This window comes from Moschus berezovskii, chromosome X (genome assembly GCF_049115385.1).
Source record: "Moschus berezovskii isolate FMDL1 chromosome X, NW_MosBer_1.0, whole genome shotgun sequence".
NCBI lineage: Eukaryota > Metazoa > Chordata > Mammalia > Artiodactyla > Moschidae > Moschus > Moschus berezovskii.
In genome coordinates, this window is record NC_142488.1 from 11,003,190 (window position 1) to 11,016,973 (window position 13,784).

Consider the following 13,784-nt stretch of genomic DNA (forward strand, 5'->3'; position numbering starts at 1 on the left):
TTTTTGGAGTATTCTGGTATGGTCCTGCAATCTCAGAAATGGCTCCTGTGGACACAACAGACTCAAGGACATCTGTCAGCCCACGTGTTTTTGTTCTCTGGGGCTCTGATGGATACTCAGAACAATCTGATGTCACTGGGGCTTCTCATCGGTTTTATTCCTGGAAAACCTCTCCAAGGCTAATGTCCTTCTCTGTGATTCAAAAGGGTAGAATGTGTTAAATGGTGTTAAGTGGAGAAGTAAGAAGAGAACTCTACCCATGAATATTGCAGTATAGCTACTTGAGCAAGATTGAGCTATCCAGAGCATTGTACCTCTTTAAAAAAAAAGAAGAAGAAGAAACAAAGTACATTTGGAATTGAAAGCCGATTCAAAGAATATATGCTATCCATCTTAGAGAGGAAGAAAAAGAAATCTTTCTGGTAATTACTTCAGGAGACATCTAAACTGAATCACTGAAGTAATGAAATGGTTATTATGAGCAACATAAGTCAGGGCTGCTAGAAAAAATGGAATCTTAATGAGTAGAGTGTGTTTGTAGAGAATAAATCACACCCCACAAATACAGAAATTTGTTTGGAAACGATTAGAAAACTCAGGGACAAAAAGGAATAGCTCTAAGATGGAAAAAATTGTTTCCAGCTTTATTGAGATGCAGCTGATAAAAACTATATATAAAGTATGCAACATCATATTTTGATATGCACTGTAAAATTATCACCACAGTCAAGCTAGTTATTACACCTATTGCCTCACATAGCATTTGGTGTGTGTGTGGTGAGAATGTTTAAACTTTACCCTTAGTAAATTTTAAGTACTATACAGTACCATAACTGTCATCAGCCTGCTGTGCTTTTGATCTCCAGAATGTATTTATCCTGCATAGCTGAAACTTTATACCCTTTGACTAAATTTCCCCATTTCCCCAACCTCCCAGCCCCTGGTAATACCATCCTATGCTCTGCTTTTATCAATTCAACTTTTTTATATTCCCACATAGAAATGAACTCACGCAGGATTTGTCTTACTGTGTCTGGCTTATTTCACTTAGCATAACGTCCTCTCATCTATTGTTCATCTATTGTTACATATGGCAGAATTTCCTTCTTTTTTAAGGCTGAATGATATTCCATTGTATTTACAGTTCACCCTTGAACAGTGTAGGGATTGGGGTGCTGAACCCTGCACAGTTGAAAATAAACATGTAACTTTTGACTCCCCCCAAATTTAACTACTAACATCCTATCATTGAGCCTTACCAATAATGTAGACAGTCAATTGACACCTATTTTGTATGTTATATATGTTATGTACTGTATTCTTAGAATAAAGTAAGCTAGAGAAAAGAAAATGTTATTAAGAAAAAAATAAGCATGACTTCCTGCTGCTGCTGCAGTTAGACTCCACACTGCCACTGCAGGGGGCACCAGTTCAATCTCTGGTCAGGGAACTAAGATCCCACATGCCAAGTGGCAAAAAAAAGAAAGAAAGAAATGATATCATAAGGAAGAGAAAATACATTTTCAGTATTCTACTCTATGTATCGATACAATGAGTTTACATCTGTTTACAAAATGAATTGTCAATACCTATATCAGAATTGTCTTATGTTCTACAAAATAGTGTAGATGTTATGTGTATTATTAATACTAGATGTCAAAATGAAAAGATAATGTGAAAATTCATATTTATTTACAGAGGTAATGATTGATAACGTGATTGCTTTATGGTTGCCTTGTGCAAGGACTGATGTGGAAGCTGAAACTCCAATACTTTGGCCACCTGATGTGAAGACCTGACTCATTTAAAAAGACCCTGATGCTGGGAAAGATTGATGGCAGGAGGAGAAGGGGACGACAGAGGATGAAATGTTTGGATGGCATCACCGACTCAATGGACATGGGTTTGGGTAAACTCCAGGAGTTGGTGATGGACAGGGAGGCCTGGCGTACTGCGGTTCCTGGGGTCACAAAGAGTTGGACACGACTGAGCGACTGAACTGAACTGAACTGTGCAATCGATATGATTGCTTTGATACGGTAGCACTATACACTAATGAATGAATCCTTATAACATTTTTGTGCCATACGGTATAAATCATATTTATAACACAGTATTGGAAACACTGTTACATTTACAAAACACTTCTGATTATAGGCTGATACATGAGAAAGACAGAAAGACAGATATACTATACAATACTGTAATTCTTTGAAAGCAAAGTTGCAAAACAGCAAGAAAACTAACATTTAATTTTATATTCAATATCACCTTATATCTATATAAGGATAAGTGATCCCTTTCAATACAAGTCTTCACATGATGGTTTTTTACATGTATTTTTTGTATATTTATTGAAAAAAATCATTATATAAGTAGATCCACGCAACTTCAAACTCATGGTGTTCAAGGAACAACTGTGTGTGTGTGTGTGTGTGTGTGTGTGTATCACATTTTCTTTATCCATTCAGCTGTCAACTAGCACTTATGTTGTTTCCATATCTTGGCATCTTTAAGATCTTAATTCACATTACGATCAGTGCTTTTTCTTGAAACTTAGTATATGTAGAACTGCTGTATTTTCTCCTTTCCATAACACACACTGCCAACACCTCACACTAGAATAGGTCCCTCTTTATTCTCAGAGTCCCTTATTTTTTGTAGCATTAAGCACCTGTATAATTCTTACTAATTTTGAAAATGAATTATGATGAAATATGCCAATACCAGGAGGGTGGGAATCATTGTGGGGTCACCTTAGGGTCTTTGTGTCACAGGATCTAATCTTTAACAGCATTTCATTTGGTGAAATTTTTTTTTATTGGAGGCTAATTATTTTACAATATTATATTGGTTGGTTTTGCCATACATTGACATGAATCCGCCCCGGGTGTACACGAGTTCCCCCTCCCAAACCCCCCTCCCACCACCCTCCTCCCCTTATCCTCCCTCTGGGTCATCCCCGCATACCAGCCCCGAGCATCCTGTAACATGCATCAACCCTGAACTGGCGATTCGTTTCACATATGATAATATACATGTTTCAATGCCATTCTCCCAAATCATCCCACCCTCACCCTCTCCCACAGAGTCCCAAAGACTGTTTTATACATCTGTGTCTCTTTTGCTGTGCTGTATACAGGGTTATCATTTGCATCTTTCTAAATTCCATATATATGCATTAGTATATTGTATTGGTGTTTTTCTTTCTGGCTTACTTCACTCTGTATAATAGGCTCTAGTTTCATCCACCTCATTAGAACTGGTTCAAATGCATTCTTTTTAATGGCTGAGTAATACTCCATTGTGTATATGTACCAAAGCTTTCTTATCCATTCGTCTGCAGATGGACATCTAGGTTGCTTCCATGTCCTGGCTATTATAAACAGTGCTGCAATGAACATTGGAGTACATGTGTCTCTTTCAATTCTACTTTCCTCGGTGTGTATGCCCAGGAGTGCGATTGCTGGATCATATGGCAGTTCTATTTCCAGTTTTTCGAGGAATCTCTACACTCTTCTCCATAGTGGCTGTACTAGTTTGCATTCCCACCAACAGTGTAAGAGGGTTCCCTTCTCTCCACACCCTCTCCAGCATTTATTGCATGTAGACTTTTGGATAGCAGCCATTCTGACTGGTGTGAAATGGTATCTCAATGTGGTTTTGATTTGCATCTCTCTGATTATGAGGGATGTTGAGCATTTTTTCATGTGTTTGTTAGCCATCTTTATGTCTTCTTTGGAGAAATGTGTGTTTAGTTCTTTGGCCCATTTTTTGATTGGGTCATTTATTTTTCTGGAATTGAGCTGCAGGAGCTGCTTGTATATTTTGGAGATTAATCCTTTATCAGTTGCTTCATTTGCTATTATTTTCTCCCATTCTGAAGGCTGTCTTTTCACCTTGCTTATAGTTTCCTTTGCTGTGCAGAAGCTTTTGATTTTAATTAGGTCCCATTTGTTTATTTTTGCTTTTATTTCCAATATTCTGGGAGGTGGGTCTTGGAGGATCCTGCTGTGATTTATGTCGGAGAGTGTTTTGCCTACGTTCTCCTCTAGGAGTTTTATAGAATCTGGTCTTACATTTAGCTCTCTAACCCATTTTGAGTTTATTTTTGTGTATGGTGTTAGGAAGTGTTCTAGTTTCATTCTTTTACAAGTGGCTGACCAGTTTTCCCAGCACCACTTGTTAAAGAGACTGTCTTTTCTCCATTTTATATTCTTGCCTCCTTTGTCAAAGATGAGGTGTCCATAGGTGCGTGGATTTATTTCTGGGCTTTCTATTTTGTTCCAATGATCTATATTTCTGTCTTTATGCCAGTACCATACTATCTTGATGACTGTGGCTGTGTAGTAGAGCCTGAAGTCCGGCAGGTTAATTCCCCCAGTTCCATTTTTCTTCCTCAAGATTGCTTTGGCTATTCGAGGTTTTTTGTATTTCCATACAAATTGTGAGATTATTTGTTCTAGTTCTGTGAAAAATATCGTTGGTAGCTTGATAGGGATTGCATGGAATGTATAAATTACTTTGGGTAGTATACTCATTTTTGCAATATTTATTCTTCCAATCGACGAACACGGTATATTTCTCCATCTATTAGTGTCCTCTTTGATTACTTTCACTAGTGACTTATAGTGTTCTATGTACAAGTCTTTTGTTTCCTTAGGTAGATATATTCCTAAGTATTTAATTCTTTTCCCTGCAACAGTGAATGGAATAGTTTCCTTAATTTCTCTTTCTATTTTTTCATTATTAGTGTATAGGAATGCAAGTGATTTCTGTGTGTTGATTTTATATCCTGCAACTTTACTCCAAGTATATTTAAATTACCTTTTAACAGAGATGTAACTGATCATAAATTGATGTGCCTGATGCACAGTGAAGCCAACAATTCCAAAACATCTGTGTTTGGAGCAAAGAAATAGGTTATCAGTAAATTAAAGAATACTTAAATTTGTTGGGATTCTTATTTATATTTACCTATCCTTGTAAGACATCAGGAGGCCTATTGATACCCAAGAATGGTTTAAATCAGAGATAAGGCAAAGTAAAAGTTTTATTATACCTAATCCAATCAGAAAATAGAAATCAAACAGAAATTTGAACAGAGAAATTTAAAATAAAGAATTATTAACATGAGATTAGAAGAATAAAGAATTTGCTGCTGCTGCTAAGTCACTTCAGTCGTGTCTGACTCTGTGCGACCCCATAGACGGCAGCCCACCAGGCTCCCCCGTCCTTGGGAGTCTCCAGGCAAGAACACTGGAGTGGGGTGCCATTTCCTTCTCTACTTCTGTGCTTTGAACAGTAGGAAAAATTATTTCCTTTACATTTTAGTCATTTACCTTATATTCACCTGAGAACATTTTCAAATTTGCTCCTCTAAACAGAAAAGGAGGCAACCATACCTTTGACACCAATAAGGTGTGCATCTCAACTGAGATGCATTATATTAATATGAATTTAGAGTTGATTTGGGGTTTGCTTGCCCAGATTACAAAGAGTGACATTTGAAATCATATTGAACTTTTCTTACAAGTGCACTCACATCCAGATCACAGGGAACCATTTTAATTTTATATCTAGACTACTATCCAATGATTTAGAAGATAGATCTGTTCTAATTTTATTCAGTGTGTTCTTTTTGAGTGCTATAATAGGCTTTTGTTTGCACGCAGGCACCTAATTAAGAGAGGGGGGAAAAATCCGTTGTTAAAATCAGCTGGGAATAATCAGAATGATCATTCTGAGGCTTATAAATATTACATGAGCAATATGGGTGCATCCGTAATGTATAACTGTTTTCCAGTTCCACTTAAAACTTCTTGTTCTAAAAGTCTCCAAGCCCAGGAGAAGATTGGTGCTTTAAAATTCTTACTCATAAGAAGAGCTCCCAAGTACTATTTGCAGAGATTTGGTTTATTTATATACTTTAAAGGATTATTACAAAAAACCAACATGTTATTGCTGTTGCCACATGATTAGTCTCTCAGGACAGGGATCTAGTGTGGCTTACCCAGAGATCCAAGGAGATGCCTGCATTTGGTGGGATATTTCACCACCACCTGTGTTTTGTACCTTAATATTTTGATTGTCCTCTGTTGAGTTTCACTGCCTTTAGAAAATTTGGAACAATGTGATAGAATTACATAAATCTTCAAAAAGAATTAAGTGAGATCAGAGCTCTCATTCAAAAATTTTACCTGGAATTCCTGGAAAGAGATGCAGAGAAAATAAATTCATGGTGAAGTGATTTACTTAAAGAGGGAGAAAGATTCTAGCCTCACTTGAGCTCTCTCTCTTTTTCCTTACCCTGCCCCCTCTTGAATTCTGTTTATTGCTCACTGTTTGTCCTCACCCTCTAGCATGCCACCTCCTTTTGCCCTGGGGAGGCCCTTCAGCATTATTGCCTCTCAGGGAGTAGAGGGTGAGGAAAAGAACTTTAAGCGCCCCCTGGAGGTTCAAGTGTATAACCAACAGATCAGTTCAGTTCAGTTCAGTCGCTCAGTGGTGTCCGACTCTTTGCGACCCCATGAATCACAGCACGCCAGGCCTCCCTGTCCATCACCAACTCCTGGAGTTCGCTCAAACTCATGTCCATCGAGTCGGTGATGCCATCCAGCCATCTCATTCTCTGTCGTCCCCTTCTCCTCCCGCTCCCAATCCTTCCAAGCATCAGAGTCTTGTTCATTGGAAGGACTGATGCTAAAGCTGAAACTCCAATACTTTGGCCACCTCATGCGACGAGTTGACTCACTGGAAAACCAACAGATACCAGGTTCCAAAATAATCCTTGTTTTTTGCAAATGTTACAATTCATCCATTTAAAAGATAGGATTTTATTCCAACAAGACTTTATTTTTTTTAGTTTACCAAGAATGCTTTGATCAAGAAGAATAAAGTTATTTCTTTGTCTTCTCTTTCAAAAAAATTGGATTTTTCCAGTAATAGATAAATGGGGTACCTCCAGTAGCTGTATCCCTATCCTAGGCAGCATGGTGATTAGGCAAATGGAGAAGATGTAGGTACCATCTCTTTCCCATAAGTTGTAACCAAATCAGGGGCTGTGTCCGGAGTTCTAATTACGTGTCTAGACTGGGATTTCTCAGCTTTAGTACTACTGACTTTCGAGGCTGGATAATTGGAGTGGGTACTGTCCCATGCATTATAGGATGTTTAGCAGCATCGCTGGTCTCCACCCACTGTATGTCAGCTATGTTCCCTCTCCTGCCACCTCTAAGTTGTGATAACCGAAAATATCTTCAAACATTGACAGATCCCTCACCCTGGGGGAGGGAGGCAAAATTGCTCCCAGTTGAGTTGTACTGAACTCAGGAAACCATCAGGAATGGGGATGGGGAGTACTACCCTAAAAACTTAAGCAAAAATAGCATTCACTTAAAAATCAACATATTCTATAGACCAGTATGTCTAACTTGAGCCAGAAACATGTATTGTACAAGTCAGGGATCTAATATTAGCATTTTTGCAAAAACAAAGCTCTGCCTCTTCATATGTTCTTAAAAGTTATTTTTTCATTCCATCTGTTTTTGTGATGCAGTAATTTCAAAAGCCACAGTGAGTCTGAAGGAGTATAGCTGTTTACCCTTTAATATATTTTCAAATAGGTATTTGTAAATAAGTCTGAAGGCAAGGAATGTGACAATGTATTGAGTCCTTGCTTGAGAATATTTTCATGTGTAAATTTTTCTTCAATGAGATTAGAACAAAAGCTCTTGACTGGAGTCCAGTTCTGCTAATTATTTTGTGATGAGCAGGTTTCCTGTGTTGTTTTTTGTTTTCGAAATAGGGATATATGTACTAACAGCAACTGCCCAGGGATAAAAACCACAATCTGAGGCACTGAATTTTAAGATGACTGGTATTTGCAAGTAAGGCCTGTCTTCACATAGACCAGTGCTTCTCGGCTGGATGATTTCGTCCCTCAGGAGACATTTGACAACATCTGGGGATTTTTGATTTTCAAAACTGAGTGAAGGGATGCTATTGGCCACAGATGCTGCAAAACATCCTATAGTACACAGCAGTCTTCTGTGACAAAGAGTTCTTCATCCCCAAATATCAGTGGTGCCAGGGTTGGAAGAGCCTGGGATATACATACGGGAAAGGAGAGTTTCATCACATAAGGGGGCTTGAGGGTCAGAGGAAGGTTATTCCACACCCCCCCCCAGTTCCTCCCCTACTTTTTGTGGAGCTCATTCCTTTGAATCTAGCATTGACTTTTTATTCTCTTTTAAAGGTTGGTAGTCTTTGGAGATATAAGATGTTGAGTTACTAAATACAGTGAGAACCCACAGATGGTTTGCTTTTATGATGAGAAGATAGCAGGATAGAGCAAGTTTAACAATATTGTTTGAATAGCACGTTTGAGAGTGGGAGAAGTCTTTCAGATGAGGGAGAAGCTGCCAGGAGAAGCTGCCAAAAGGGGCTATGGAGTCTGTAAGGTTCAACTCTGTTGCTTCGTTTCCTTGTCTTCAGGAGCATTCTTAAATTCACAGAGACACAAATGGCAAACTGTGTTCAGTGTGTGTGTGTGTGTGTGTGTGTGTGTGTTTAGATTAAATATAAAAGATAATTCCTATAAAATGAGATTTCTATGCTTGCTACTTCTCCAGAGAATGAGTGATAATGGGCAATATTCATCCCAATAACTCAGGCAACCTAAAGTTTACATTTAGGTCATAGACTTCTAGAAGACATCAATTCTGTAGGAAGCTCTATGCTTAGTCCTTCATTCCAGTTTTCTGTCTGTGTTCTTTCTTTTCATTCTTGCATGTTTAATGCCATATGTCTACTCTGAAGTCAGCCCAGAATAATTTGAAATACTGGTATCACTTTAAAAAAATCCTTTTTTCCCAGTCCCTTTTCCACCTAACACTCAAAAATATTTGCAACAGCTCTCTCTTTTCTCTCAAAACAGCTTGAACATGTGGTCTTTGGGCCTTTTCTTCCCCCCAAGATTATGTATTTTCTCTTTGTTCTGAAATGTTTCTCACTGCTAAATTATAGTTCTTTACAAAGAAGGTTGGGTTTAATTAAGAGTTTAGAAGAGTCTTTCAAAAGTAACTGAAGATCAAAGATGATCATCAAGAATGTCACACTATAGTGTGGTACTCTGAAGCACCACTTCTGCTCAAATTTGGGTTTTCTGACATCTGTTTCTTTGCAGTGGCATACTGTAACACTTTTTTTTTTTATCAGTCACAGATCAGACTGGAAGAGGTCCCAGAGAAATTTAATTTTGTCATCCCAATCTTTCCCACTCTTGCCTGGGTCCTGCTATCTTTATTTTCTTCGGTTTCCCATTTTAGTTGCCAGGGAGCTGTAAATAGAGTTGTCTTAAACATTTCAGGTTTCTTTCCCCACCAAATAGTCTACTTTTCTTGGAAAATATCCCTTCACATTGAAAGATTGAGAATTGAAGACAATGAATTCTTGTATGCTCTTTCACCAGTTAGATCTTTAAACATGCAGTTATTTGAAGTATTAAGAGAAACTTAGTGCTCGCTTCGGAGGCACATATACTAAAATTGGAATGATACAGAGAAGATTAGCATGGCCCCTGCCCAAGGATGACACACAAATTCATGAAGTGTTCCATATTTTTTATATAACTCTTAGAGGAAAACAGGCAGAACACTCAGTGACATAAATCAAAGCAAGATCCTCTATGAACCACCTCCTAGAGTAATGGAAATAAAAACAAAAGTAAATAAGTGGGACCTGATTAAACATAAAAGCTTTTGCACAGCAAAGGAAACTATAAGCAAGGTGAAAAGACAACCCCCAGAATGGGAGAAAATAATAGCAAAGGAAACAACTGTCAAAGGATTAATTTCCAAAATATACAAGCAGCTCATTCAGCTCAATACCAGAAAAACAAACAACCCAATCAGAAAGTGGGAAAAAGACCTAAACAGACATTTCTCCAAAGAAGGCATACAGATGGCTAACAAACACATGAGAAGATACTCAACATCGCTCATTATTAGAGAAATGCAAATCAAAACCACAATGAGATATCACCTCACACCAGTCAGAATGGCCCTCATCAAAAGTCTATAAACCATAAATGCTGGAGAGGGTGTGGAGAAAAGGGAACACTCTTGTACTGTTGGTGGGAATGTAAATTGATACAGCCGCTATGGAAGATGGTATGGAGATTCCTTAAAAAATCAGGAATAAAACCACCATATGACCTTTTCCTGTGGTCATGTATGGATGTGAGAGTTGGACTGTGAAGAAAGCTGATCACCAAAGAATTGATGCTCTTGAACTGGGATGCTGGAGAAGACTCTTGAGAGTCCCTTGGACTGCAAGGAGATCCAACCAGTCCATTCTAAAGGAGATCAATCCTGGGTGTTCATTGGAAGGACTGATGCTAAAGCTGAAACTGCAATACTTTGGCCACCTCATGTGACGAGTTGACTCATTGGAAAAGACTCTGATGCTGGGAAAGGTTGGGGGCGGGAGGAGAAGGGGACGACAGAGAATGAGATGGCTGGATGGCATCACCGACTCTGTGGACATGAGTTTGAGTGAACTCTGGGAGTTGGTGATGGACAGGGAGGCCTGGTGTGCTGTGATTCATGGGGTCGCGGAGAGTCGGACATGACTGAGCGACTGAACTGAACTGAACTGATGACCCATCAATCCCACTCCTAGGCATATACCCAAGGAAACCAAAATTGAAAGAGACACATTATTTACTGCAACAGTATTTATAATAGCTAGCACACGGAAGCAACCTAGATGTCCATCGACAGATGAATGGATAAAGAAGTTGTGGTACATATACACAATGGAATATTACTCAGCCATAAAAAGGAGTGCATTTGAGTCAGTTCTAATCAGGTGGATGAACCTAGAACCTATCATACAGAGTGAAGTGAGTCAGAAAGAGAAAGATACATACTGTATTCTAATGCATATATACGGAATCTAGAAAAATGGTCCTGAAGAATTTATTTACAGGGCAACAATGAAAAAACAGACATGGAGAACAGACTTATGGACATGGGGAGAGGGGAGGAGAGGGTGGGATGTATGGAGAGAGTAACATGGAAACTTACATTATCATGTGCAAAATAGATAGCCAACAGGAATTTGCTGTATGGCTCAGGAACTCAAATGGGGGCTATGTATCAACCAAGAGGGGTGGGATGGGGCAGGGAATGGGAGGGAGGTTCTAAAAGGAGAGGATATATGTATCCCTATGGCTTATTCATGTTGAAGTTTGACAGAAAACAGCAAAATTCTGTAAAGCAATTATCCTTCAATAAAAAATAATAAAGAGAAACTTGGTACTTTATTAAAATCTCACTGTGTCACCACAAATTAATGTAGTTATCCTTCTTGGTCATTAGAAGGCTTATACCCAATGGTGATGTCATCTCCTTTTCTGATTTGGCATCTGTCATAGCCAGGGACCTTCATGGTCTTGGACTAATAAACATGTAGGTAAAATTTTTTACTTATGTGGTTAAATCTCCACTCATAATTAGTATCAAATTTCATCTGAAATGTCCAACACTGCAGCTCTTAATGTTCGCTAAAATGTGGTTGACAACTATTTACAATAGCCAGGACATAGAAGTAACCTAAATGTCCATAAACAGAGAAATGAAAAAGATGTAGTGCATTTATGCTGGAGAAGGCAATGGCAACCCACTCCAGTACTCTTGCCTGGAAAATCCCGGAGGAGCCTGGTAGGCTGCCATCCATGGGGTCGCGAAGAGTCGGACACGACTGAGCGACTTCACTTTCACTTTTCACTTTCATGCATTGGAGAAGGAAATGGCAACCCACTCCAGTGTTCTTACTTGGAGAATCCCAGGGATGGGGGAGCCTGGTGGGCTGCCATCTATGGGGCTGCACAGAGTCGGACACGACTGAAGCGACTTAGCAGCAGCAGCAGCAGCAGTACATTTGTACGGTGAAATATTACTCAGCCATAAAAAGGAACAAAATAATGCCATTTGCAGCAACATGGATGGGCGTAGAGATTGTCATAGCAAGTGAAATAAGTCAGACAGAGAAAGACAAATATCATATGGTATCACTTATATGTGGAATCCAAAAAAGGGTATAAATGAAGTGAGTTAACAAAACAGAAGTAGAATCACAGATGTAGAAAACAAACTTTTGGTTACCAAGGGATAAGGCGGGGAGGGATGAATTGGGAGATTGGAATTGACGTATATACACTAGTATAAATAAAATAGATAATTGATAAGAACACGGAACTCTACTCAATACTCTGTAATGGCCCATATGGGAAAATAATCTTAGAAAAGAATAGATATGTGTATATGTATAACTGATTCATTTTGCTATACACCTGAAACTAACACAATACTATATATCAACTGTACTTCAATGAAAAGTTTTTTTTTAAATGTGGCTCACATACTGGAGGCTGGAAGTAGTCCTCAGTTAAATTTCACCTTTGGTAAATGCATCAAGACTATTTTTCAGAATCTTTTGGCAGTTTTACTTTAAAATTCTGTTATTGAGTTCTAGTTCATAATCAATAACAGGACTTTAAATTTTACCCCAAATGTGCCAGGTATAAAGATGCAGTTATTTAGGTACTGAATCTCCATTTATAAAAAGAAAAAAAAGCAGAGCGTATACCTAGAAAATACAATTCCATTAATTAGTTCATTGATTCTGTAATGTGATACACTGAGTCTTCGATAAATTAGGGAAGTTGCTACATCTTTGTCAGATACAGGTGGGAGAGGGGAGACTTGTTTGGTAAACTGGAAGAATAAATAGTGTGCTTTAGCAGAAGATTCCCTCCCAGATGAACTTTTGGCTCCTCCTCACTGCCTTTGTGAGAAAATAAGTAGGGATTGACAATCATGTTCCCAAAGTGGTGGCAATTACGTTAGGAAAATTCTCTGGGTAAGACATGACTGTGACTTCAGCAAGTGCATCTGTCATGCTCCTCTTTCATCCTTTTAGCCTGGCAATAGGTATAAACAGTTAAAATATATACAACAAATGAAACAAGATTCCTTCAGAGGAAAACAGTGATGCTTCCTTTTGTGTATTTGTTGTTGCTGTAAACTGTAAAGCTCTTGAGGCCATAGGTGATGGCTTGTTCATCTTTTTTTCAGCCATCACATATCATAATGCCTGGTACATGAGTAGAGGCTTAATCAATGTGTATTGAACAAATGAATACTTATTTTAGGGTATCAAATTTCCATTGCCTATTGTGTCCAGCCATTCTGCAAAGAGTTTGGCAGGGGGACAAGAAAATGTAGTAAAATTTTATGTAGTTAGATTTCAAGGTAGTTGGGAAAGTAAGATACACATGTATACAAAGTCACTGCTTGACAAAGCTCCTGGAATATAGACTAAAAATGTCACAGAAACGTGTAGTCCTTGCAACTCTTAAGAATTCTGGGAAGGGTGATTACTACATGGAAGAAAGGTGGCATAAAATGAAGCTTTGTAGATGAGGTGAAAAGAAATAGTGAATATTCTAAATGAGGCTGAGGGGGAGAAGTTCTGCCTGAACAAAGATATGGCATAAAAAATTACTTTGGGGTACAAACAGTAAAGGGATTAAACTACTTGGTAGTGTTTGGAAACATCTGCATTTGAAGCTGTAATGCTGTGTAATGGGAAGTCTTGCAGATTTTGACATGAGATATCCTATGAAGGTGGTATTTAAGAAAAGTAGTCTAGACTAGGCTTCAGGATGCATGGGAACTGAGTAAAACCAGACTCAGAAATATTGATTAGGATGCTGT

General features: G+C 38.5%; 1 non-coding gene across 1 annotated transcript; it reads left to right on the forward strand.

Moving 5' to 3' along the window:
- The first annotated feature begins 9,518 nt into the window (after positions 1 to 9,518).
- LOC129535373 (U6 spliceosomal RNA) lies at positions 9,519 to 9,625 on the forward strand. Its single transcript, XR_008681635.1, has one exon. It is a non-coding gene; the product is annotated as a U6 spliceosomal RNA (small nuclear RNA).
- Positions 9,626 to 13,784: the final 4,159 nt, after the last annotated feature.